A 24,703-nucleotide genomic window follows, 5' to 3' on the forward strand; every position below is an offset into this window, starting at 1 on the left:
GTTGATAATATGAACACAAACAACTAAAACATATTAATGTTGAAAATACACAAGTAAAGCATTACACATCGTAAAAATAAAAAAGCGTATCAAGATGTTCCTCTGTGCAAGAACCTTCATCATTCATCCTCATCGTCGCAAAGAGCCTGGAGAGGGTAAAAAAGGGACGTAAGAATGAAAACATTGAGAATGTATTAACTTGTGGGGGTGTAGAAAGGGTCTCTGTTTTATCGTTATGATGAAGAAACATTTTCCATAAAGAGTTGCTTCCAGTGCATGAAGTTGAATTAGGATTTTTAACAAAAAACTAATTTGTTCTTGTTTTCCGAAATACACAATTTTCTTCTAAACATTGTGTTTCTTCAATCTTTCAGGAAGCTAAGAGTAAATCTGTTACCAGGTACCAGCTGCAAGGTAAGTGTTGTTCTCTCCAGTATGTAATGATTTTTCTCGCTTCGTTACGTTAAATGTGATTCTTCCACAGCTGTTTCTGTCATACCATAACTCTCATTTATCACGATTTTTTAAAAATATTTGGTTCATGGAAAATGTACTATTACATTGAACAACGAAACTATTGTTACTCCTAGGATGTTTTTCTTCTGTTCACCGAATCATTGCAAGAGATTCTCTGAAAAATTATAAATTTATTTTAATAAGGGAAGTGTATTTCACTTACACACACATAGACTTCGTGTTCTTTCAGCCTGGTAGTTGTACCTGCAAAGTGTCTCCGTCGCGTGTTGCTGCGAACACCCTGCGTCTCTTGTCGCTTCAGTCTCAAAGGCGCCTAACAGAGGCTATGGTGATTGGAAATTCACGAACATGCATGAAAAAGTAGAATGTCTTTCCGTAAATTCTAGTTTAGTCGCGATCTGCCAAATTTGACAGAAAGGCGACGAGAAATAAGAACATAAATTAAAATGGCAACACTTGTATATATTGCAGTTAATAATTTGACATTTATTATTTTTTTATTTGAAAAAATCTGAATTCGGAATAAATCCATTTCATATCAGGATATCAACAGTGAAAAATGAAGATTTCCACACAGGCACATAACAGGAACAATAATAACAGCACTAAAACTAGCATTGTGTCTTGAGCTGTTTCATGCATGCCGTTCTGAAAGTCAGTTTGGATTTTTTGAAGCGCGGACTGTCTTTGGGCGAGTTGTAGAGGGTTTATAGTCCATGTAAAAGTGGCCTCTCTTCTAAGGATAGCCTTTCAGATTTAGCTTATAAGAAATTGTTCCTGGGTTCTTATATGAAGAAGTGGCAAATAGAAAGAAGAAACATAGTGTTGGTACGCAAGCATAGAAAAAGTGAGTGACCTCAGTCAAGAATTTAACAATCGAATGGATTTCCTAATCAAACAATTCCACCTAGTTTTACTAGATACAAATGTGTGAAACATTCCTCGGAGAGGAAAATTTGTGAACCTAGCTAAATTTGCAAACGAGTCTGAACAAAGTCCATGATGCGAGAAATAATTTCATCTTCAGACATTTTTGTTCCAGAATTTTACTTTGTTGTATAATCTATATATTTTCCGTTCAATATATTCAAGAGTACATCTGCACTAGATGCGCAATCGCATTATTTCAATGTCGAACGAGGACATTCAAATTAGAATATTTCTCGAAGCCGGGAGTCGTTTCATATTTACTATGTAGCAAATTATTTTGAGAGTAAACATACGATTCGATACAAGACGAAGGTTTAGTGTGGATTCTTGGAGCCATTGGCTATTTAATGATATCAGTAAGCAAGAAGCTGTATTAAAGCAGCACAAATCCTCACTCCTTGGTAAACATTACTCCACGGGTTCCTCGCAATTACAAAATCAAGACGTAGTTAAGTAATTCTAAAATCAATGAACATGCTCGTGACATTTCTGCGTCGATTCAAGATTTCTCATTGGCTGAAGTCTTATGCCGATCATTTTGTTGTTTTATACTGAAGAACATACTTGCTCTGCTTAGTGATGTGCTTCGATTCCTTCCACGATCCCATCTGCTGTTCTTGTGCTTCAGGAAAGGAACGAAGTGAGTTTGGAAAACCCTTCTAGTTCTGCAGACGAACGTCCATTGCTGTCGAACATTGTCTGGAACACAAGGTAAGGCTAATATGACCTTTCGTCAAGCTAGTCACACTCCACAAACAACCCACAAGCGCTCCTTTCATTTGAGTTTGCTTTTTAAGTCTACTTTATGAACAGAAAGGCTTATCAGGAAAGGACCTACAGTTGAAACTGGGATCTGAACCACTATGTACCTCCACTGGCCAGTCATAGTCATTTTATCTTGTTGGTATTTTATTTTGTAGAGTTTCAGTCTTCTCTGAATTGATTTAAGTCTCTTGTCTTTAACTTGGCTTTGATTTTCGTGTGTTGTTGTTTGTCAGCCCATTCAATTGTCGCAGGGGTTTGGTGTGGGTCTATCTGGAAGTGGCATGTCTAAGGTACTAAGTACTGTCTAAGTACTTTGTTTACTTTCTGAGTGCGATATAGTATGATATTTAATTTGGTGAATAATGTTTATTGTAATCTTGGCATTTTATGAACATTTCGAGCTGGCTGGACTTGTCGAATCAGTTGTATTGTAGGATTACGATGATGAGGTAATGTTGCCCAAAATTTAGACCTGGTCCGAAGTATGAATTCATGGAGTGTTTCTAAATCAAGATCTTCGTGAAGTTGCACGTTTCGTGTGTGTCTGTCAACTTCTGATATGATGCGAAGAGCTCTATTCTGTACACTTTGCAATCGACGGAGTGTAGTTGGTGCTGCGTGTCCCCATATTTATTTATTTATTTATTTATTTATTTATGCTAGTATTATCCTGCTGAAAAACAGCTGGCTGGCCTTAGTACAGCAGTACGTATACATGTAAATACAAAAAAGTCGTAAATTTATAATACAAGATTGAATGATAAAGATATGACTGTACAAAAGAAGTACTAAATACAATAAGAGGTACAATAAAATATGAATGATATATACATTAAAGTATACATGATAATTCATTAAAATAGGCCTGGTGAATCATTAAAATACAATTGATCTTTATTACACAGGCATATGTGAGAAGGGAACGTATTACAATTTTGTAAATGGATACCTTTGTGTGAAGAGGCAGTGTCTGGTTCTTGAGTAGGCTGTATAATTTTCCAACTCTTTGAGAGCCTTTGTTGGCTGTTTCAAAAATATGTTTTTGAAATGTTAGTTAGACCTTTGTCCAGAGTAACGCCCAGGTATTTGACTGATGTCTGTAAGGGTATTCAAACTCAGAACCTCTTTATTACAAGGCGACGACGTTACCAACTTACCATCGAGAGTCCCTAAGTGCTCCGTTGAGTTGTGGCACTCAGCTACCTCATGTGAATGGTCCCTTATGAACACCTTACGTTATCTTTATGCACGTGCTATACAATTCCGTCTACTTATGTTTTATTTTTTTTACAGCTTGTGACGAAATATTTCCATGGTTTATCCATATCCATCGTTAGGACCATTCTGTGATCCTCTTAGAAAGTCAAGAATGTAGATGTTGTGACGTTCCTTTTGGGTGAGTGCCACTGGATTACTACGTCACGGTAGATACCCAATCTCTTTGTGCGGCGGAGTTATGAGACTCTCCTTAATGTTATTTTACACTGAGCATTCTCAGGACGTACAATTAGTAACAGAACTAGCTTCTTGTCAGTTTGCAAGTTTAATAACATCTTTTAACTTTAAACATTCACTGCAAAATAGCACAACGATACTCACAAATACAATCACATTTCAATAAGCCGCGGCTTTTCTTTTTTAACAATGTTTTTCCCAAAATTCACATTTCGCGAGACTGACTTACTTTTCGCCCATTTTCGCACTGTTGTCCTGGCAACGGAATCAATAAAAGATTTGACAGTTCTACAAATGTTTATAAAACGGAAATGACTTCCGCTTTCGATATCACTTTTAATTACGCATAAATAAAATAAAACTATACATTTGATAAAATTAAAACAAACAAATAAAACATATTCATGTTGACAATAAACAAGTAAATCATTACATATGATAATAATAAACAAGGCGTATCAATGTTGATACATAACGTGAGTTGTTTTAAAAGTTAACATTGCACCAAGCATTGAAGTCACTAACACCGACTTTGTAGACTTCAAATGTTTTCTGACCGCCTTGCAATATTTCCATAGTGCAGCAAAATAGCTCTTGAGCACCAGCTGAGTATGCAAACTTCCCTTAGTGGTGATCAGTATAAAGGTCTACGAAACCAGAGGTCAAAGGGTCGAATCTTGCTCAGGCATGGATGTATTATTTTTATTTTATGACCAATTTGTTTGAAATCCAACAAAGTCACAGAACTCGATAACACTCGCTTAAAGTTGTAAATGAGAGAAGTTGGATTTGGGAATTAGTCTTTTCCGTGTTTCAGTATTCTACCGGTAGGAGGCGCAGACGATCTTCTAACTTCGGAGCCCGGAAAAAAAGACAAGCTGAACAGATGAAAACATTATTCGAATACTACATCGAATTAATTGTTACAAACAAATTCTCAAACATGATTATTTCACTTAAATACTACATTTCATAACCAACAAACCTCGATTACGTACAAAAAACAAATTAAAGTGAAGAGGTTTGGATTTGAACCACGGCGTCTCATTCAATAAAAAAAACATGGAAGCAATGATTCGAGCATTTTCCCAACTACTCCACAACTAAAAAGCAAGTGACTTGAGAAAGCGTCTATAAATGAGATAGTTCCCATTTTCTCACGTTACAATCGCATTTTTGCTGCATATTCTTAAAAATATAACATTTTGTGCTTTTCACAATACTTTGCAAGGCACTGTTAAATAATATTTCGCCAAAACTCTTCATAATTATGGTTGTCTGTGTTCAGACTTGACAACTATTTCCTCCAGGAGTACTACTGCCAAGTGCAGTGTTTCCAATCTCACAAAAGTTTATCTTACAATATAACAAATAATGTTTAATATTATTCTTGCTATTTAAGTTTTGCTTTTTGTTCTCTGTTAATGTGTTGGATGAATATAGTTTTCTCCTTCATGTGATGAGCAAGAATGTAAATCCTGCAGCACTGTGTTTCTGGTGTAGTAAAGGAACCCGCAATAAAATAGGCTACTCCCTGGTGGTGATCAACATCTAACGATTTCAGGGCGGTAAGGTAAGGTTTGGAGAAGTCGCATGACCATTAAGATCAGAAACAGACTTTCCTGGAAGCTGAGTCTGGACCTCTTGAACAAAGTACCGAGAATAGAAGGAATTATATTTTGGTTCTGGAATGGAGTAATGATTACATGACCCTCTTGTTACGTTTCATACATTCAATATTATATTACACGAGATGTCTTTACTAAATGGAGTACTTCCAATGTTGAATAATCATAAGAGGAAAATAGCTGGAAACTTATTGGAAATGCCATAGTGTTTAATATTTTTGTTGCGAAACAAGGAGTCCACTTTTATTATTGTTTAATGACATGAGTCATGAGAAATATTACAGTAACAATAATTCCGATTCATACTAAAGTTAAGGTACTTATAAACACTCCTTCACGCCTTTCTCTAAGTACAGAACCAACGCCGTAGCAAAGTAATATCAACATTAGTGGACTAGGGCTTTCCTAATTCTGAAAAGAATAAAGTTTTTGATTGGTTAGATTCCCATCCCGATCATCCAATGAGGTGTGCTTAAGAGGGAAGTGCTCAAAAGACTTGGTCTCTGCTAAGGACTTGGCCGTGATCATTTCATCAATGTATGGGCTGTTCCGTCATTGGGTATTGGGTGTTAGGAGAGTTTCTGAAAGTTTGTCTTTTCCCCCCCGTTGAATCTAGGAAAGTTGAAATGCTTGCTTGGCCTTTTGGTACAATAATATTTCACCAGAAAACGAAACGATAGTTGAGTGTTCCAAGGAATATATCGTACTTTCAAATCTTTCGTATGTCTGAGTCCATCTCAGGAAGAGGTCTGGTCAATGTACACTTCTGTTCAAATAAACTGGCACATTTTATAACGTTGTACAGTTGAAGAATGTGGCACTTAATCTGAACAAGGAATGCAAATAAACTTAATTGTTATTTTTTTAATATTTTTCAGTCTTCTATATAAACATTGGATTATTTCTTTCACAATTACCATGCAGTGTTAATTGGAAATTATCCATTCTACTACTTTGATCTACAATTACATTACATTGTCTATTTTCTTCACTCTTTACTTCATACTTCATACAAGTAGTAAAAGCACTAGACAATAGATAGTCTAATGAACATTGCATGATAATAAAAAAAACATTGCTGTTAACATTCAGAGAATGATTACATCTATAAAGCTCTTGTTTTTAATCTTCTCAATGTTAAGCAGATTTCAGATTTTAAAATAATAATTTTATATTCTATCATACGTGATTTCCATAATCTGCCGTTTACCTTAGTAAATATTACTTTTAACTCTTCGGATGATTAAAATTTTAGGTTATCTTAGAAACCAAACGCGATTACCTACAACTTAATTGCCCGACTCTCCACAAAGCGCGTTAAGGGGTCGACTCACAATCTCGCCATCGAGGTTGTTGGGTTCGAGTCCCGCTCCTTGCATGGGCGAGTGTCCCTTCATCAATTTCATCCTATTTGCAACAGTCATCGTAATAAAACATACCAACGTCTTCTAAGGCGCTACAGCTCTTTATGGGCTGCTCAATTACATTTCATCCACTCTTCTCTATTCAACACACACTTTTCTCCAGTGTAATTCTCATATGTAATTTCTAACATCGTCTATCCATCTGGTCTTGGGCCTTCCTTGTTATATTGTAGCAATAGGTTTCCAGTTGTAAATTTGCTTTACATTGCTTTGCAGGCATTCTTTCAATGTGACCCAACCAGCTTAATCTTTGAGTTTTAATAAATCTTCTTATACTCTTATATTTTCTTAATATATCAAGCTCTTCGTTTGTTCTTATTCGAGATATTTCATTAGACTGTCTTGTTGAGCCACATATTTTCCTTACTATCTTTCTTTCAAATATCGTCAGTTTCCGAATTATATCTCTTTGTGCACCCAGGCTTCATAGCCATATGCAACAACAAGTCTTATTATGAATTGGTACATTTTTAATTTTGTTTTCCTGGAAACTAGGTTTGATTGGAATATCTTCTTATTTACATAGTATTCTCTGTTTCCAGCTGGAATCCTTCCTTTAATCCCTTCTTCAATGAAATTGTTTCCTTTTATTATTGACCCGAGATATTTAAATGACTGGACCTGCTTTATTTGTATTTAAATTTGCTTTTTGTTTTTGGATTCTTCTTCTTGTACACCTCATAAATGTTGTCTTATTTTCATTCACTGTTAATCCATATTTCATTCCCTGTTGCTTTAATTTCACAAATGAGTCAACCACCATTGATTGATTAGTTCTTGCAGTAATTACAACGCCATCTGCATATGCACAAGTCTGTCTTAATCTGGTTGAAATCTTGCCTCTCATTTCCAGATTCTGAAATATTGCCTTCATGATTATGCTAAATAAAATTGCTGATAGTGGATCTCCTTGTTTTACTCCTCTGTTAATCAAAAATTTCTCACTCAGGTCGTTATTTACTTTCTCTCTAGCTGTGGTAATTTGCAAAGTCAAATTTATTAATTTTATTAGTTTGTTCGAGACATTAAATTTCTTTAAACATATTGTAATTAAATTTTTATTTACCGAGTCAAACGCATGCATAAAGTCAATAAATATATTATGCAGTTCGATACTATGCTCATGCCATTTTTCATATATTTCACGTAATATAAATATATTGTCAAGTGTGGATTTATTTGGTGTAAATTCCATTTAGTATTCCCCTAGTGTGTTTTCTAGAATTTCAAAGATCCTATTTTGTAGAAGAATTGCAAAGATTTTATATGTGACATTAAGAAGCATAATTAGTCTGTAATTACTACAGTGCAAGCTATCGCCCTTTTTAAAAAATTGGGCAGATGATACCGTGTAACCATTCCTGTGGCATTTCTTTTTTATCCCATATATTCAGTATCAATTTTGCAAATTTTGTTTCTTAGCACGTATCTTCTATGTCTTATCAGCTCCCCTGGGATTTTATCTGAACCGGGTTTTTTATTAACTTATAATGATTTTATGATTTTATTTACCTCATCATATGTTGGAACAGGCATTTCAGTGTCTTCCTCTGGTGTCTCATGTAATTCATCTTCAGACAAAAAGTTCTCAGAATTTAGTATATCCTGAAAATACTCTTTTCAACGGAGTAATAGTTTATCTTTGTCAGATATTAGTTCTCCCGATCTTTGCATGCTGGAGTTACGTCAATGTAGTTCCCTACATGTGATTTCACAGCCTTAAAAAAATCTTTAGTCATTTCTTCTATGCACTTCCTCAATATTTTTAATCGTGTAATTTAGCCATTCTTTTCTCCTCTTTTTTGCACATATTGTTGACAATTTTTCTTTTATTCTCATAATCTTCTCGGTTTAGCTTAGTTCGTCTTTGTAGAAATTTTTGGTTTGCAGCATTTTTCTCACACATTAACATTTTGCATTCATTATCCCACCATTCACTCCTTGGTTTACGATCTTGTGTTTGTATGACATCAGTTGCTGTTTTCAGAACTGCTTCCTTGATTTTTCCCCAATCATCATTATATCTTGAGTGTCTATAATATCTTCCAAATTTTGACTCATTTTTTTCTATATTGTTTGAGAATTACTTTACTTTGCATATTGCTTTCATTCCTTTTTTTGTTGTCTTGAATTCCCTTTTCGTAAAGATATTATGTTTGATTACATTGACCAAAAATGGTCTGGATCACAGTTCATACTTCTCATTGTTTTTACGTCCTGAATTCAAATCTCCCAAAAGGACTATCAGATCATGTCTTGGAGTTTTGTTTTGCACTCTTTGCAGCTCTTCACAAAACCTTTCTTTCATGTCATCTTCTATCTCTTCGGTCGGAGCATACACGTTTATAAAAGTTACATTACAAAACCTTCCTTTCACTCGAAGTTTGGAGATTCTCTCACTACACGGTGCTAATACGTGCTTTAACATTTCTTTCTTTACTAGGAATCCTGTTCCATGTTGTCCTGTAGTTTTCTTACAACTGTAATACACAGGGTATTTATACTTTTTGACTTCTCCTTCTCCTCTTACTTCTTGCCATGCAACTATCTGCAACTTTGTGGAGAGAACTTGATCAGCTTTTTCTTGCATTTTCCCATGTTTTAATGTAGTCATAATATTCCATGTTCCTTCACAGATTGTATCTTTCTTGTTCCTTCTCGAATGCCGGATGCATTAATGGAAAAGGAAAAGTAGAATATACACCCTGTGGAGAATAACAAAACACATTAAAAGAATTGAATTACTAATACAGAATTTCGTTCGCATGTGTTTCCAACAAATTAGCTTTGCTGGTGAGAATGTTATTGAATGTAGGACCAAAGGCTAGTGCGGATTTTGCCTATGGTGATCGTTGAGCAGAAATTCCCGTCCAATTGCTGATAAATAGTCTTCTGTTTGTAAGTAACATCAAATTAACACAAACTCCCACATCTTTGAAAACGTTGCTTCCACATTGTAACCACATAATATTAATGTCAATAGATGTACCTACAAGAACAGCTTTAATTGACTTCGTTTTCATCCTGCTTATCCAGTAGCGTTTCCCTAAACGAGTTGATTAGGCTACATTTTTTACTCAAATTTCAGCATTGGTTTCATCAAAAATTCCATCCACTTCCTTGACACTTGAAGGATGGTTATGGTTCGTTATCATAATCGTTGCATTGAAACATGAACATTCCTTGGCGAAAACCTTTTGAGGAATATCTCAGCAAAAGTAGGCTAAAAAAAATCGTATAGTATATTCCTTTAGTATATCAAAGTTTCATTTGCTTACATTCCCAATCTATTTATGAAACTAGTAATATGTAGTAACTTCACGTTATTTTGCATGAATTAATCCACCATGTAAACTTCTCATATATTAATGGTGTTCATTTAGTAGTCTTGTTAAGAAATATTTTCTTTAATTCCAAAAATTATTATATATCTGGTTAATAAATTTAGGTTTACATATTTCTTCATTGCATTTCTGATATATCTAGGTGCGACAGAGCAAACATATTTTGGGCATGAACTAATTGTTAGAAATAAAAAATTATACTTTTTGTTCTTGTAGATTATAATATGTACGTACTTCACTGACACAAGAAATGGCAGTATTATATTTTCAGTCGTAGTTATGGTTTATCTGGGACAGGTTATGCACTGTAAGATTATTTCTGTTTTCCAGCACTCACAAATTTTGTTCTATAATTTAGCAATGTTAATAAGTATTTATTTCCTATATTGAGAACATCATTATTAGAACAATCTTTGTTGCAGGTGGGTAACAACACGAAGATGTTGCTGTTGACGCTTTCTCTCTTATTCTTCGTTTCCTTCTGTGACTCTCTTTCGCCCAGAATGTCTCCGGAATTAACTGAAAGCGCCTTTCAGCTGACAACCAACATCTTGAAGGACTACTTTCACACTGCTCGGACCTTGGTTGTTTACCACGACGAAGACTCAAGACTCCTTGCGGAGATGGTGACTCACGAATATGGAAAGCCGACAACTGTCATTAAAACTAGTTTATTTTATGAATTGAGCAGGCCATGGCCATTTGACTGGTTCTGGGTGAGAACGGAAATCTACAACTTGTTTCTTGTAAGTAAAGCTTCTACTATACAATATGTTATAAAGGAATTTGATCTCTTAAATACCTTTAGACGAAATGAAAAGTATTTGATTGTCCTTACTGGTAACAACACAATAAAAGACGTCAATGGTTTGATCTTGGCAGCACAAAGCCATCTCCTGGTGAATATTGTAATTGCTGCTCCATCTCTTGTAGACCTCTCTCTCTCAGAAAGGGATGGAAATGGACACGAATCCTTCGTCCTGTATTCCTATTTCCCTTTCACCGAGTCTCACTGCAGAACGGCTGAAGGTGGAGAAGTTATGGATATTTGGAGCAACGGGCGTTTCTATATGAGAAGACATTTGTATCCAGACAAAGTGAAGAACATACACAAGTGCCCCATTAGGATGAAGGCAAATTATTTTCCACCACTTTTTATGCCGGATGTCACCTCACAGGGTAATAGTTCTTACCTCGGTTTACTGGGAAGTTTTATTACAATTCTAATGCAAAAAATGAACTTCTCTCTGGAAACAAATGACATATACAATGAAAGTGATAGTGAGGGAATGTCGCTTCCAAATGGTAGTGTCACAGGGGATTTACTATCAATGCGCCTCGGACTATTTGATGGTAGCTTAAAATTCGGGAGTTCTTCTGTTTATCATGTGATAATGTGTGAACTGATACAAATCCGTCAGTTTGCTGAAGTAGCCTGGGTTGTTCCTAAACCTCGACCCTATCCCCAATGGATGAATGTCTATTTTCCATTCGAACCACCTCTGTGGGTCGCCACACTCTTTGCTTTGTTGACCTTTTTTCTTTCCATGAGATTTGCTGTTGCTTTGTTGCGTCGTTGGGGAAGGACCACTTATCAGTTCCCTTGCCTTCATGGTCTGCCTGTCTCTTTGGCTGCAGGCATCCCTACTCCTCCCCCTTCTGTACTTACTTTAAGGTTTCTTCTCATTTTATGGACCCTATCATCTTTGATCTTATGCACTCTCTACACGTCATCATTGTTTGGCTTCATTACAAAACCCAAGACAACGCCCCTCATCAACAGCTTGGAAGACATTGTAAATGCCAATTTGCTTGTTGGTGGGGATATCTATTCTAAACATATTGTGGAAAACACTGACCACCCACTTGGTAGGAAGGTCCTGGAGAATTGGAACTTAGAATTAAATAATTACAAGTCCTTATACCGTGTTTCGACAGAAGGTGACTACGCAGTTCGATCAACACGTTTTTACAGGGATTTTTTTGCAATCGATATGATGTTATTCGATTCTTACGGGAAGCCATTATTCCACATTACTTCAGAGAAATTATTTGTTCTCCCTCAGTATTTCCTCCTCGACCGGAGCTCACCCTTTAGGGATCACTTCCAGCACATAGTGAGTAGAGTATTTTTGTGACTCCCAGGCCAACTCTGATTTCTCGACCAAACGACCGCAAAAAGTTGAAAAACTCACTTTCTCTTCCTGTTCCGCGCCTCATTTATTACGCTGACGACGTTTCACGGGCGCAAAAAGGCAGTGATGAGCGAAAGATGAGCTCTCATCCCCTCATCCTTCTCATCTTTCTCATTCTCTTTTTATTCTCTCATCTTCCTCTCATCCTCCTCTCATTCCCCCATCTTTCTCTTATCCTCTTATTTTTTTATTTTCTTATTTTCTTATTTTTTGAAAGATGAGTGCATCTTATCGTAATTTTCCAAGTCTGGGACCAAATGTTTATATATCGTGACCTACGTAAACCTCTCCTCTCATTCTCTCATTCTCTCATTTTCTTATTTTTTGAAAGATGAGTGCACTTTATCGTAATTTTCCAAGTTTGGGACCAAATGTTTATATATTGTGACCTACGTAAACCTCTTCTCTTATCCTCTTATTCTCTCAATCTCTCAATCTCTCAATCTCTCATTCTCTCATTCTCTCTACCTTTAGAATATTGTCGTCAACATTAGAGATGAAGTTGGAGTGCTGGAATCAACGGGGCCAAATGTTTATATATAGTGATCTTCGTAAACCTCTTCTCTCGGGGAGGGAACGATGTACCACACACACACACACACACACACACACACACACACACACACACACACACACACACACACACACACACGCGCGCGCGCGCGCGCGCGTATGTATTGTGACGCAAACAAACAAACAAAATAATAATTGTTGTTTTTTAGAATACCTGGCCCCTAACCCGCCAGGGTGCGTGGTGCCCAACCCAAAAAGGTTCTAACGGCTACGGCTCTAGATAACCGCACCTCTGTAGGGTTTCACGTGTTTTTTTTTTCCCCCAAACTTCCATAAAACCCTACAGAGGACCTCCGTAATGCATGCAACGTGTACTAACGACTCTAGTGTTATTTGATGTTGTGATATTTTTTGGATATAGAGTTTTATTGTGAGATATAGATAAAAATAATTATGTTTATTATAATATTTTCTTGATGAAGATGGAGAATATGTGCGTGTTACAAATAAAGTTGCATGCTTTTTTTCTAGTGTGTGTGTGTATGTGTTTTTGATGTTTCGACAGCATCTGAAACGATAAAAAAAAGAAATTTTATTGTTAATTTTCACGTGTAAAAACAACAACAAATTTTTTTTGTGCAAATTTTCTGATTGTCTCTCGTGCTATAGTGCAAAAAAGATATTGTAACTTATAACTAATGAAATTGACATTTGTAACTGATCTGAACTAGTGAAATTCGTATTGTGCCATTGTAACTGATTGTGCTAGCACTAAAAATTTCTTATTGTGCAAGAAAATAGATGATAAAAACTTGTTAAAACTGCTCTGTGACCCTCTCATTCTTCACGTCGTAGGCGAAGGACTTCTCTGCAATCAGGATGACACTGCATAGGGTATCCTCGGGCAAGGCATCGTGGAACTCGCAGACGATCTTGATGTTGGTTCGATCGTTGACCACAACCTTCTTTCTCTTAGATGTGTTGATGACGGTCATGGGTCTCCGTGTTTTGAACTCGCTGGGCGTGTAGTACATGTCCACACTTCCCTCGGTCACGCGTTTGTAAGCCGAAAACGCTTCGTAAAGTTTGAGATAATCGTTTTTGGTCATGTCGAGGTTGTAATTCTCGCGCGGGAACACTTCGTTGCGTCCATTTTTGAGATAAACGTTCTTGATCTTGCAGTCGTCGAATTTGCTGGAATCTTTTTCCTGATTCTTGTCCCTCCCGGTCTGAAAGAGCACTACGACGAAATCTGGCATGTCGAACTGTATGTTGTTGAACTGCGTCGTCACGTCGAATTCCATGTGACTTCCCGTCGCCATCTTCTGCACGCACTGGTAACCGTGAAAGTGAATCGGTACCTGCGGACTTTTCAAGATCTCCGCTTTGTACTTGAGGGCATAGTTTGTCTCGTATTCCACCACCGGCATTCTCAATTCCATGCTCCGGATGATGCACTTGGCTGCTTCGGGTAAAGTGTTGGCTATTGGTGTGCCGTCGGCATTCAAGTTGGTGTATCGCATTATTGCGTTGTTATCGTTGGCCGCTCTTCGAAACGTGACTCTCAGTCCTCCCTTCCACATGATCTCCTTGTAATCGGAGAAGAAACCAGGCAGCAGACGCATGGGAAAGAGCACCGTGTGACTTGTTGTCGATATTTTGGTCCCCGCTTCGAATCCCCCCGCCTGATAGTATGCTGCGTCCGTTTTGGATAATTTCAACGTTCCCACTGCCGTCGACGTGATGCCTGGATAATCTATTCTGTCAATAACGGTGTTGTGTTTCCTCACCTCCACCTGCGAGAACAGGTGAGGCACGAAGTTGTCTACGAGTATCAAGTTTGCTGCTGCGGGAAACGTGTCTCCGCTTTCTTTCTTCACCACGTCGAATTGAAGGTAGAGGTCTGCTCTGTGAGGATGAACGAACCCGTCGCCTACGTCAACGTCGTATTCGACCTCCCTGTTTGCCTCGTTGAGATTGGCAAACGTGCGACGGTTGGGAGGGAAAGATTGCAATTCGTAACTTTCGATTTGCTCCATTTTATATGTATGGTTATTTATTATACGTTGATCTCCACGATGGCAGTAGTTGTTGCACCTGCGAAATCCACCACGTCTCCTTTCTCGTTCGTCACCACCAACTCTATGTCGTCTATGCGGTTGCGACATACTGGAAAATAGATCGGCGAAGAGGGTGTGTAGATGATCGGTTCCATGAACTCGGAACTTGGTTTGAAAGTGGCTATGATTCCCGTCTGCTTGTGACTTCCTAACAATCCGTCCGAGGATTTCGTGATCATACCTTCTGCCACGTTACAGTGTACGTTCAGAGTCTCTATGGCCAAGAATTTAGGAATGTTGGTTGCTGTGTGCTTGATGCCAGCTTCGAGTTTGGTGTCGTTCTCGAAACCTAAAAGTTCTCCCATGGTGCCCAGGTCCACGGTTTCCGTCGCGGATAGGATTTCCACTCTGTGAGTGACCGAATTTTGAGAAAAGTATGTGCCTTTGGGTAACTGAGCTTGCAAAGTGGAGAGATTGTATTGTCCTGGCGTGACGACGATGTGTTCGCTTCCGACGCTAATTTTGTTGTTGTGCTGCGTAACATTAGGTATGAGGTACATGCTGTAGAATGCACGCAGAGCCACGGATTTAGGATAGACAATGTCGTCGTGCAGCGTGAGTTTCAAGATTGAAGATTCACTCGTGAGATGGAACACGCCCATCCTAGTGATGCTGTTTGAGGTTCCACAATGCTTTCTGGAAATCCTCGATCGTAGGGTTATTTATTTTAGAGAGAAACGCGAGCACGGAGAGGCAGAGATGACCGCAGTTCACGTCTCCGAAATCTTGAATGCGTTCGTCGTTGTAGTATATAGAGGTTTTGTTTGTTTTCAGATAATGAACTAAATTTGTAGGTGGAACACCTCCGAAAGAATCGAAAACGAATGCTTTATCATTGTCGTTTTTGTGGTAACATATCCAATGCGTGCCTGGATTTTCTTGACCGTCCAAGTTGACTACTCCGCATTCTCTTCTTTTAACGCTTGAAGGTAACGAGTCGGACATGAAAACTCCTCTGAAGTATTTGATTCGTAACGGTTCGATCAGAGATTCAATGTCTCGGTTGGTGAGTGCTTCTGTTTCTTTTTTTTAAACTTCTTCATCACCCCCTTCCCCCCTTTCTTCTCCATGGCCAGGTTGTGACGTTTCTGTTCTTCCAATTCCGCCTTGTTCTTCTTCGAGTCGATGACGGTTTTCGCGATGGCGGCACTTCCGCCAGCCAAACTTCCAACGGCCCCCAATGCTGCTAGGATGGCCGGGATGCTGAATATGAAACCTCCGATCTTTTGCTGTTTCCGCGAACGCTGCAATCTTTTCAATTGAGGTGTGCTGAGCAGCAATTTCATTCCATGTCCTTTCGACAAGCAAGAACGTTTCTTCTCGCGTTGTTTCTTGGTGAGTAACCCATCGAGGGCACCTAGATTTTTAAGATTGGAGTATGGTATCTGGTACACGACACCCTTGGGCTTCATGTTGATGCTCTATGCGTTATTTTCGCAGTATGTTATTTATATATATTCTGAGATTTTTTCTTGTGTAGTTTTTTACGGTATGTTATTTATATATTTTCAAGGCCTTGCAGTCGCTACACAAATTCTATTACGTGCTTTGTTTTCTTGCCAAGAAGTTCCTTTGTCCCCTTGTACACGATTTTTGTTTTGTTCTCGATTAAAATAGATAGCTTCTCGTCCGATAACATGTTAGCGTATCGATCTGGTAAAAATAAACTGTATTGTGCGTTGAGCAACAGGCGTACCTTGGGACCATACTGGGTAGAAACGATTGAACCGGAAGTTATCGTGTAAGATTTGTCGACTTCCAATTCCCGAATTTTTACATACTCAAATGACAAATTTAGCATTTGTTTTAATGCTTGGAGCTCACTTATTTTTTCGGTCGTCATATCAAAGAAAAATTTCAAAGTGTTAGAGAGAAATTTAATTGTTTTTCACGATGTGTGTTATTTATATATACCGAAGATTATATTTTTCACGATGTGTGTTATTTATATATCAAGTTTTTTTTTGACACGTATATATATTATTATTTTTTAACAGAGGAAGAAAGTTCGTGCTTCGGAAAACGCGAGGATGTGCGTAGTGATATCTTTCCTCTCCTGCATAGACTTGTACCAATCATCAGTATACTGTCTTCTTCCCTGCATCGCCTCGTACAGTTCCTCCGACCTATCGTCCAATTTTTGCCCTGCAGCCAAAAGCAGAATGTTGAGATCACCGCACCTCAGGCCGCTGATCTCCCGAAGAAGGTCCTTGAGAACCATTTCACAAGGGATGCGAAATTCCGGCATTGTTCTTGCTATGTTTACAAGTTTATTAACATCTCCGTTAACTACCTTTTTGAATATTTTAGATAGTAGCTCGGGTGGCAAATTAGTTATGCAATCCATGTTGTTTTTTTTTACTGTATGTTATTTATATACCCCACCCCAATTTTTGTTTCGTGTTCATGGCGATGGTGGTGCCTAGTGCGGCGACCCGTTCACCCAACGATGCGTCTCTGCTCACGAATCTTTCGAAAGCTGCGTGCTCTAACTTTCTGTCTGCTTCGTGACGTGCGTCCAGATCCGTCTGCGTGGTGTTGTAAGCAATGTCGTGATCTTTGCATGCGGCGTCCAACGGATTCACACCCTTGTCTCCTCTCTCCAATCTTTTCTCGAGTTTGGTACCCGGTCCGCAGTACTGGTAGCCAGGTAGATGCATCTCGAAAGGTAACTTGTTGATGATGTCGTCCACGAGTCCCTTTCCTTCGGCAACGTTCCAGAATTTCGGAGGCAGCGTGTTGATGATTTTGATCAGGTAACCTATGCCCTTGGCGTCGTTCACGATGAAGTTGGAAAGTTTCGTGCTGATCATGTCCACGATGCCAACCTTCTCGTTGTAGAAATTACGGTTGCCTGCATTCTCTTCGCCGGCTATCACCAACAATCGATCCACGAGTTTCCTAACGTCGTCCACCCAAACAAATTCTTTGGGTAACGTGTTGTAGCGTTTGACGCCGCTGCCTGTTTTGACCTGGTTCCAAATCGGTTTGATGAGATTCCTGTACTTCTCGCCGCTGCTCGATTTCACCCTATTCTGCGAGGCGTCGTTGTTCTGGTACAAGGCATCCGTCATGATTAGAATTTCCTTGTAACTCTGGTAATCTTCGTCGGTGTAATCTTTCGGCTGCTTTTTGGCAACGAGTTCCCACAGTCCCACCGTACCCGGATACCTGTTCCAACTATCCTTGTCGCCTAAATTGACTTTAATGTCGTTGCCTTCGAAGGTCACCTTCGATTTCCCAATCTTCCACACCACACCGCCGCCTTCGCTGGTTTCCATACTGGGATACAATCCGAACACTTCATCCTTGTCGAATTTCCCCGTACTCAGGTAGTCTCGTGCCAAAGGCCCCAACTCAATTTTATCCGAAGACGAGGACGTGCTACCAATAGCTCGACGTCGTGCCGGTGCATCCTTCAGTTCGAACGGCGTCGAAGGAATGCTTGAAATAGGCGTGGGTACAGCGTAACTTTTAGCTGCGAGCGGTACGAGTTCGTTGATCAAATTTTTATTTTGTTCCGTGACATTTTTAATTTCTTTACCTAGACCGCTGATGGCATCGATCACAGGTTGATCCTGACGTTTCTTCTCTTCGTAGAATCCGCGATTTTCGGATTTCCAACCTTTGAAGCGTTTTGCAAGGTAATCGCGAAGCTTAAGATTTTCGTCTTCGATTTTTCGTTTCGTCATGACGTTATTTATATATGTCGTTTCTCACAACGTTGCAACGTTTAGAAAGTCGTTGATTTTGTTTCTGTATTTTCCGTCGTTGGGTTTCCTCGTCATGTCGATCGTAGCGAATCCGAAATCGTCACCGTTCCAGCAAGTAGAGCAGCAGCCTTCCGAAAATTGATTGTAGTTCATGTCTCCGCCTACGTAGTCATCGTATGCATGCTTGAGGTTGGTGTGATCTTGACGAAACAAACATATGAAATTAGCGTTGTCGCGTACTAACTGTTTTGGAATTTTGGAAAACGTTTGAGCTAGGTAGAAGCAATCCATTCCTTTGTGACGACCTTGCGTGAAAAAGTTGCGAATTTCATTTTGATTTTCCAGGATGGCATCGTCGAACGCAACAACTGAATTTTCACGACAATCGTCGAGTGGTTTTATTTCCGAGGCGAACGTTGCAATGTCCAGACCATCGTACAGTTTCATCAGTTGCTGGTATTTGGATTGCTCTAAACTTTTCGAGAACACGTACAGGTGCCTGTTCTTCCAATCTAACCAATTTGGTGCGAGGAGAAAATTGTCCACGAGCAGTGTCGTTTTTCCACACCCCGAAGGTCCTACGATCAGACAGCGGATGCTGTCGGGGAGCAATTCACCGTTTTTTTTCTTCCTTCCACTTTCCGAATCAGGTAGACGCTTTACCACGTTCCACGTACTCATAGAATCACTTCGTTTGAATCGATCCAACTTGTTTCCGGAAGTCCCAGCCATTTCACCAAAAGTTTGTTGCCTCTCTTGCGCAAAACTTTTTCGATAAGGTACGTGTCGGGGTATTTAGTTTTAGAGAGTTCCTCCTCGTAGAAGCGCCCCAATAAAATTTCACCGCCACTGTCTTTTATTATATACGTGTGACGGTTCCCGGGTAGAACTCGAACCACGGTAAAAAGTTCAGTGCTCCAGTTTCGTGTGAAACCCCTGTCAAACGTTCGCTTCAATTTACTAACCCTCACCTGTTCTCCAATTTTGTATTTAGCTTTTTTTGTCGTGGGCATGTACTTTGGACAGTAAACGCTAGAAATTAAACGTTGCTCGTCAGACCTGGTAACGTCAGCTGGCTTCATGCCTATCGTTGCGTGCCGTGTGTGATTATAGTCGTTAACAAGTTCCGGGAGAATAGTGACCCACTTGTAGCTTCCCTGAAGCGTGAAGCGTGACCACATGCGCGATTTCAGAGTGCGATTGAATCTTTCCACAATGCTGGCCTTGACGTCACTGAAGGTCGAGTAATGATGAACGTTGTGTTTCCGAATAAACTTTTGGAATACGGCATTGTAAAATTCCTTCCCTTTGTCCGTGTGCAGAAACCGAGGTCGTCTGCCGCCGCTTTCGCGAAAAATTGTCTTGAATGCTTCCGTGACGCACGTTCCTGTTTTCGCCTTCAAAGGTAGAGCCCATGCGAATTTCGAAAATGTGTCTATGACGGTGAGGAGGTACTTGTTGCCCTTGTTCAATTTATGCACGTTTTTTAACTTGCCGCTACTCATTTCGACGAGGTCGCTTTCCCAGAGGTCGTCGATTCCCTTGGTTACCACAGCCAAACGTTCGTAGTTGCGGCGTGCAGGTTTATGCAATTCTTGGACGATGGCTTGCCTAGACATTTTTTATTATTTTTAGAGATTACGTTTCAAAAGAAGCACAAGCGTGATGGGATTCAAAGAGGGTGGCACTTCGCTCGTGTTTTGAATGATCAGCTTATCGCCGGCACTCACGTCGAAAACAGTAAGATCTTCGTCTTCGTGTATTTCATATATGTTGCGCGTTTCGTTCCAACGCGCCAGAGGAATGTTTCCTGCTTTCTGGACACCACGATTCGATATCAAAGTCATGGTGGGAATGCTAGCTTTTCTGCCGTGAGACCAGTACGAAAATTCGTTTATCTGAATCGTGCCATCGAGGAGGAACTTGTAGTACGGATGATAAGGATGTAGCATGTACAGTTTGTTACCTTCGACGAAGGTGGAGATTCTCTGTTGATTGGGAACGCTGTTGATTTCGATGGCTTGCAGAGAATGCAGTTTAGCGAATTTAGTATCGATGCTAACGAGGTTGCTGTGAAGCTGACCCAGTGTGTTTTGTACGGGCACCAAATGCTCGACTATGGTATCCGTTACGGTAGAAAATGACGGTTTGATTTTCACTTCCACGTTCAACTGCTTGTAGCTTTCGTTGAGTTCTTGCAACTTGGCACCGAAAGAGGCCAGCGTTGATTCCTGCGTTGATTCCAGCACTCCAACTTGATCTCTGATGTTGACGACAATGTTCTGAAGGTTCTCGATTTGATTCAATTTCGAGCTCTTCTCGGTAAGATCGTTCACGATGATTCGCATCTCTGTAAACTGCGTGTGAAGGTCGGCGACGCTCTGCGAAGTGGGCAGCGTCGACACCAGCGAAGCAAGTTCGTCTCGAATCTGTTCCACGTTCGCTGTTTCTGTTTCCAGTCGTTTCAGCATACGTGATATGTTCCTTTTCAAGGCGTGTAATTCTTTGGAGGTGGGGAGATTGGCCACTTTACTCTCGAGATCGCTCAATGAACTTTTGATGTCACTCGAATCGGATAGTGCCGTCACCGCCGTTTTCAATTTTTCCAAATCTTCACTTGAAGGCACGCTCGTTCGTAACGATTCCAAGTCACCCTGTATGTTGTCCAGTACGTGATGAAAATGAGCGAGATTCGTTTCGACGTTCAAATTTTCTAAATATTCGATCTTCTGCTGAACCGTGCTCAACGTGTCTTGAATGCTCGTCAACACACTTGCTTCAGCGTGAATATTTTTAATTTCTTCGTTGATCAATTCCAAGGACGCCTGAAGCGTAGCGAGGGTGGTTTGAATGTGTTCGAAATCTTGATAGGCCTCCAATTGAATTTTTATGTTCGCGACGCTTTTACCGATGACCTGCAGTTCGTCCGACGATGGTAGGTTCGTCATTGTATCTTCCAAAGTCTGCAACTTGGATTTGATTTCTTCCAACGTGCCGGTGAATTCTTCTTGTAATTTAGAAACAACAACCTGCAAGCGTTCTATATCAATATCATTCACGACGGTTTGAAGTTCAGAGAAATTCTTTTCTATTGCGGAAGTTCGCTCTTCGATTTCGAGTTTCAATTTTTCCAAATCTTCATTTTTCGATTGAAATTGCTGTAATTTGGCCAAATCATTTTGAAGCGAATCCATGCTCAACTGTATATTTTGAATGTTGTCGTAAGAAGGTACGTCAACATAATTTTTTATCAGTGTTTTCAGTTCGGAATCGATTTTCAGAATGGGATCGAGACATTGCGTTTGGAGCGTAGCGATCTCAGACTCTAAACTTTTGTTTAAGGTCTCCTGCAAAGCGATCAAATCGGTCCTCAACTTCTTAACTCGAACGTCCAGCATGAGAATCTCTTCTGCATGGTCTACACGCTTAGTGTTGCCGAAAATGTCGTTAGGCATTTTGGTTAACGGTTATTTATAATAGGATAGACGATTCGTAATTCTACGAAGAGAGGAATAAGTTTGTCGTAATCTCCTAGGAGTTCCACGTAAAGATAATCTCCTGCAGACACATCGTACGACATGTTAGAAAGTAGCTTGTCGTGCTTCATTCGAAAAATGTTCTTGCCGGTAGAAATTTTGATTTCGCCTGCGTTTTCCGGATTCACGGTGATTTGAAGTTTCCCGTCGATCGGAATTTCATAGAAATGTAAATTGTTATTAAAAACATAAAACATCTTGCCCACATCGTTATTTATTTCCGTCCAAATGCTGTTGAGATGAACAATTAGTAGACCATTGAGTTTAGATAACACGGAAGGTAAGAGGTTATTGAAATTTGGTGATGCAGTGTCCATGTTGCTTTGTTTGCGAAAACCAAAGAGATTCATTGTTCTTGTTAGTTATTTAACACATCGTGCTTTTTGCTATTCTTCAAAACATACGGAGAAAGAGAATGAAAGGGAGAGCCCTCGGGCGATGAAAAGTTGCAACCTGTTATTATGTTGTTAAGCCCGCTCCAAATCGAGGCTCATTAAATTCAACTCTTATTTTTCATCGCCCGAGGGCTCCCTCTTTTATTCTTTTCCCCCGTCTGCCATTCTTCTTCAAAAACACAGCGGACTTCATGACTATGGGGTTACGGTTAACACACGTCACATTTATCGCTTTTATTGTAGTGCCCCCACTCTCGCGTGTGGATTTGACAATCGAGAACGCGTAACTTGTTGTCTCTGCCATCCAATGCGACCTTGGTTACGCGCGTCGTGTACAAATCATGCAATTTACTTGCAATGCGATGATCGGTGCTAAGTTGCCTTTTACCATGAAAAAGGCATTCTTTGTAGTCTCGCATGCTAAATTTGCTGGTACTTATTTTTCCTACCCCCTTCGCCTTCTTGATCTCTTTTTCTTCTGTAATCTTTACACAGTACATTTTGGCACGAAGCCCCGCAAATTCCCTGCTGTAATTACCAGCCGCTTCATCTTTGTATTTTCCAATCGTCATTTTGTTTTCTGTCGAATGTAAGTGATGGCCTGATGGTAAGTTGCTAAAATCAAACAGATGCTTCATCTTAGTCAGATCATGTTCGAGGCTTGGTGTTTGGATTAGAAAAATGAAGCTATCCGTGTCAATGTAACATATTTGGATGTTATCTCCATAAAAAGGTTGAAACTGATCGTAGTACGATTGGTACATGTGCAATTTTGATAGTTCAAGGACGGTGGCACCTATGGCAATCGGCTTGTTGAGCATCACTTGCTTCTTGTTCCTCTCAACAAATACTAGATTCTCGTCGAAAATAGTGAAGTTTTTGAAGTAGGGTGACGCGACGATCTTCTCAAATTTCTTTTCGTCCGTGACCAACGTTGCGTCGATGTAATTACGCACGTTCTCCATCGTCTTGCCGTAGATGGCGTTATTGAACAGTTTGTACAGATCCTTGTCTGCAGGCGATGTCGATTGTGCTCTGCGGCGCGTGTTCTCGGCTATGTACGGTTCGAGCCACTTGCTCTGTCGGAACTTCAATCCTCTATGAACTTTCTTCAACTGCAAGCCGTGACTTATGTAAAATTGGAGGAGTCGGTAGTGCAGAACATAATTCCGCTTGTTCTCCATGCTTAGTATGAGTTTTGGCTCCGATCCTCCAGGTGGCTTCTCCTTGGTGGGGGCCAGGGCCAATCCGTGATGTTTCTTGTGAAGCGTTTCGGGATAATCGAGATCCACTTCCAAGAAACAGCCCCATTCATTATCTTCGCTCCAGCTGAGAAAATCTTCGCAGGAGAGTTCCTCTTCGGTCATCCACCCGTAGTCGCTGATGGGAAGACACTGGGACATGGAGTGGCCGTACAGGTTGTTGACATCCCAGTAGACAATATAGGTGTTGGGCTTCGATGCATCGTAACCAGGCGTATGAGGATTGTTTGCTTGAGCATGGCGTCGGGGGCATTGGACGATGCCACCCCGTATCGCACTCTCCATGAAAGCATACTGTTCCTTCTCTGCGACGAGGCCCAGTTCCACGTTGGTGTATTTCATCATCGATTCCCAAGTCAATCCCGGCGTGGTGAAGAAATACGCAGGATCCAACTTGTATATCGCGATGCATCTCTTACGAAACGATTCGAAAATATCCATCAGAAGTGTCACGTCCAATTTCAGATAAAGATCGTGATAATCGCGAAAAGTTTGGCAATTGAATGCCGTCCACACACTACGAGCGTGTTCGTAGTCCTCTTCGGAACAGACGTCCTCCGTGAGAGAAGAATAAAATACCTCCCGGGGTGGAAGTTCCGTCTCGTCAAATTTGTCGAAATTGTTGACGTACTCGTAGGGGTAGACACCCTTGCGACGCAACAGATTCAAATTCTCATCTCTCCCCGAAAAACATTTTTGCTTGGTGGCCACAAGATCTTCGTCGCCAAGTTGAGATGCAAGGCTTGCGAGGCTGGAGGACAGGAAATTGTAAGAGTCCAGGATTCGCACTTCCACGCTTCCTCCTTCTTGGAGAGGGATCCACACTCTCACCACAATATATTTCTCGCTCGTTCTCGGGATGATGCTGATTCGAGAAGTTATGTTGTGGAGCTCTTTGACGAAGAGATGTGTGTCGTACTTCTCCGTGTAGTGCAGAAACACGGCA

General features: G+C 40.0%; 1 long non-coding RNA gene across 1 annotated transcript; it reads left to right on the forward strand.

The window, feature by feature from the left end:
• The first annotated feature begins 2,036 nt into the window (after nt 1–2,036).
• Nucleotides 2,037–10,991, forward strand: LOC146003637 (uncharacterized). The gene is made up of 3 exons (XR_014443842.1): nt 2,037–2,118; nt 3,466–3,568; nt 10,446–10,991. It is a non-coding gene; the product is annotated as an uncharacterized LOC146003637 (long non-coding RNA).
• Nucleotides 10,992–24,703: the final 13,712 nt, after the last annotated feature.

The sequence above is a fragment of the Lepisma saccharinum genome, chromosome 20, assembly GCF_977018435.1.
Source record: "Lepisma saccharinum chromosome 20, izLepSacc3.1, whole genome shotgun sequence".
NCBI lineage: Eukaryota > Metazoa > Arthropoda > Insecta > Zygentoma > Lepismatidae > Lepisma > Lepisma saccharinum.